The 3994-nt window shown below is 37.1% G+C and overlaps 1 non-coding gene across 1 annotated transcript; it reads right to left on the bottom strand.

Annotated features, from left to right (window-relative positions):
- Positions 1–2325: 2325 nt before the first annotated feature.
- LOC132369443 (U6 spliceosomal RNA) lies at positions 2326–2432 on the bottom strand. The gene has a single exon (XR_009504416.1). It is a non-coding gene; the product is annotated as a U6 spliceosomal RNA (small nuclear RNA).
- Between the last annotated feature and the right edge of the window lie 1562 nt (positions 2433–3994).

The raw sequence follows: 3994 nt of genomic DNA, 5'->3' as shown, positions 1-3994 counted from the left end.
AGTAATTGCATAAAGTACAAAATTCACTGCTAGACTTTCAGTCCACGAATGACTATGGAAACAACAGGTGGACATCATTATCGGTGACCAGTCAAAGCATTTCTTTCAAAGCCCACTGGTGATTGGTCAGTGCACAACTGATATTCAGTTCATGCATAGACAGCGAAGTGTGTAATTGTGTTGCCTCCTTGTCTCTTAGTGTTAAATCCACATGACACTTATAAAAATGGATAATCTAAAGAGGGAACTGGCCAACGAGGTGAGAGATCAGCAAAGACATTCTCAAAAGATATTGTTGGAAGTGAAAGCAGGTGTGATTACAAGATGAACAACTGTGGAGACATTGACCCTTCTCCTGTTCAAGAGACTCTAGATGAATAGCCTCAGAAACTTAGTGAAGGTAAACTTACTGACAGAAATGAGGAATGTGGTTGTGACAAAAAGGATGCAGACGACTCAGAAGAAGTGACACCAGCAATAAAATTTCACATTAAAGAAACTTTCAGAGATATTTCATGACATTGGGAAAGCAATGGATAAAATGCTGGGAACTGATTTCAGAAAGGAACATGATAATTCACCAAGGCTCATAAAAGATGCTCGTCCATATTACAAGTTATATAACAAGAAGGCGGCAGGCCCTGTTCAACCTACTCTTGATATGTTTATTATGAAAAAAACCTTTTTTCTCAGTGTTCCTAATATTTTAAATTAGTGGGTACCAAATAAATTAGTTTTACCACTTTTTAAATTTTTGCATACATTTATAACTGACAGCAAGAATTTTCATTGTTTGGACACAAAATTCTAAAGGTCACATATCTCATAGCATTGTGGTCAGAAAAGATGCTTGATATGACTTCAATTTTCTTAAATTTACTGAGGCTTGATTTATGGCCCAAGATATGATCTATCCTGGAGAATGTTCCACATGCACTTGAGAAGAAAGTGTATTCTGCTGCTTTCGATGGAACATTCTATAAATATCAACTAAGTCCATCTGGTCTAATGTGTCATTTAAGGCCTCTGTTTCTTTATTGATTTTCTGTCTGGATGATCTGTCCATTGGTGTAAGTGGGGTATTAGAGTCCCCCACTATTATTATGTTACTGTTGATTTCGCCTTTTATCGTTGTTAACATTTGCCTTACATATTGAGGTGCTCCTATGTTGTGTGCATAGATATTTACAGTTGTTGTATCTTCTTCTTGGATTGATCCCTTGATCATTATGTAGTGTCCTTCCTTGTCTCTTGTAACAGTCTTTACTTTAAAGTCTATTTTGTCTGATATGAGTATTGCTACTCCAGCTTTCTTTTGATTTCCATTTGCATGGAATAACTTTTTCCATCCCATCATTTCCAGTCTGTATGTGTCCCTAGATCTGAAGTGGGTCTCTTGTAGAGAGCATATATACAGGTCTTGTTTTTGTATCCATTCAGCCAGTCTGTGTCTTTTGATTGAAGCATTTAATCCATTTTCATTTAAGGTAATTATCAATATGTACGTTTGTATTGCCATTTTCTTAATTGTTTTGGATTTGTTTTCGTAGGTCTTTTTTCATCCCTTCCTCTTTTGTTCTCTTGTGATTTGATGGCTATCTTTTGTGTTGTTTCTGGATTGCCTTTTCTTTTTTGTGTGTGTTTCTATCATAGTTTTTTGGTTTGCAGTTCCCATTAGGTTTTGATATAGCAGTCTATATACATACCAGGTTGTTTTAAGTTGCTGGTCTTTTAATTTCAATCGCATCTCCCATTTCCTGCATTTGTATTCTCCTCTTCTCACAGTTGCTGGTTTTGATATCATATTTGTGTGTGGATGATTTCCTACTTTTACTGTATATTTGCCTTTATTGGTGAGCTTTCCCATTTGTGATTTCCTTGTTTCTAGTTGTGGCCTCTTTTTTTTTTTTTTTTTTTTTCTGCCTAGAGAAGTTCCTTTATCATTTGTTGTAAAGCTGGTTTGGTGGTGCTGAATTCTCTTAGCTTTGCTTCTGTAAAGCTTTTGATTTCTCTGTCGAATCTGAATGAGAGCCTTGCTGGGTAGAGTATTCTTGGTTGTAGGATTTTCCCTTTCATCACTTTAAATAGATCATGCCACTCCCTTCTGGCTTGCAGAGTTTCTGCTGAAAAGTCAGCCGATAACCTTATGGGAGTTCCCTTGTATATTATTTGTTGCTTTTCCCTTGTTGCTTTTAATATTTTTTCTTTGTATTTAATATTTGTCAGTTTGATTACTATGTGTCTTGGCATGTTCCTCCTTGGGTTTATCCTGTATCGGACTCTCAGCGCTTCCTGGACTGGAGTGAGTGTTTCCTTTCTCATGCTAAATATGTGGAATGCTTCATGAATTTGCATATCATCTTTGCACAGGGCCAATGCTAATCTTCTCTCTATCATTCTAGTTTTAGTATATGTGCTGCCAAAGTGAGCACTAAAGGTCACATAATAATCATAATTTCCCCCCATTGATTATTGTAATCATTTGTGTAGTTTTGGCTTACAAAGTCACTTTTATGGTTCTGCACTGTCTTGCAAAGCAAGGACTGCCTATATTATCATTTCAACATACAATCAATGTAAAATTTTGGGATATATTACATTCTTGTTTTCATACTAAGTCTTCAAACTACCATGATGTGTATTTTACACTTACAGAACTGCTCAATTTAGATCCGCCACATTCCAAGTGCTCAGTAGCCACATAGACTAGTGACTACAGCATTTGGCAGCACAAATCTGGAGTGTCCTTTCTTTTTAAACCAGAATTGAACAGTGTTGGCATTGGTGGGAATATGAGTAACTGACTGGAAACTTTCTGTCCAAACAAATCAAGGCTTGAGGTGGGGAACAATGCAGAATACACTTTCTCCCTCAGAGGTAGCAAAGATACTGTTGTTACTTCAGCTCCCTCTGGAGAAAATAAGCCTTGAATTATTCTCAGAAACTCACTGGAATCAGCCTTGTTGGAACAGTAAGGGTAAAGGAGAAAGAATGAGTCTTCCAGGGAAAATACTGGCTCCTTCATGCCCCATTTGAGCTGAAATAGCTTGGCTCATATTAGCTCTGGGGTGATTTGTAAGAGCTTTTGGGTTAACACATTATCTCTGAAAGATCACCTAGAGTCTGAGGGCCTCTGAACAGTGGGCAATCTGCTTGGAGTTTTGAAAATACTTTTGCAAGTTAGTGGAATCAGCAAACTATTTATTTGATTTCTTCCTCAGCCTCACATTCTGGGAATTCCCGGGGGCCTAATAGGAATAGCAGCAACACCTGCTTGGTTGTCAGTTTGCAGGCATCTTTCTTCCTAACACTCGGCAAATGACTACCCTGCCTATTGTCCTAATATTGCTAGATTTTTCTTGGGTGAACAAGATTATAGCATTGATTCCTCTTTCTTATCCCAGCTCTCCCTGAAAGTTGGCCCATAAATATTTGTAAACAGTTAACATCTGAAGTTAGATGAGGGGTGTGTGTGGGTGTATGTGGGTGTGTGCACGTGCACACCTTCAGGCTACTACACTTTCTAACAAATGACTCATTCATTAGGAAAAGAATATAGCAAAGCAGTTAGAAGCACAGTCTTTGAAGACAGACCAAAGTGAGCTCACCTTTCAATGCTATCACTTCCTAGCTATGTAATCTTAATATATCTTACTTAATATTTTTGTGCCTCAGCTTCCTCATCTATAAAATGGGAATAATAGTACCACCAACTTCATACAGTTGATATAGAAACTAAATGAGATCAGGCATGGAAAGTGTTAGTCAATGGCTGCCACACTCTAAATGCTAAAATAATAACCAACCTTCATTGTTGGTGTTATTATTACATCATTATTTTACTGTTACTGTTATTATCACTCATAGAACTTTTGCTTTAAAGGAACAAAACAAAACAAAAACACATTAAAAAAAGAGAAAAAGAATCCAACTTCACAAGTTGCATTATGAAGTAAAGATTTCCTTGGGCAAAGGGCATCTTGGCAAAAGACCG

The sequence above is a fragment of the Balaenoptera ricei genome, chromosome 7, assembly GCF_028023285.1.
Source record: "Balaenoptera ricei isolate mBalRic1 chromosome 7, mBalRic1.hap2, whole genome shotgun sequence".
Taxonomy (NCBI): Eukaryota; Metazoa; Chordata; class Mammalia; order Artiodactyla; family Balaenopteridae; genus Balaenoptera; species Balaenoptera ricei.
The sequence above is the reverse complement of the archived record's forward strand: the minus strand, read 5'-3'. Positions and strand labels throughout refer to the sequence as shown.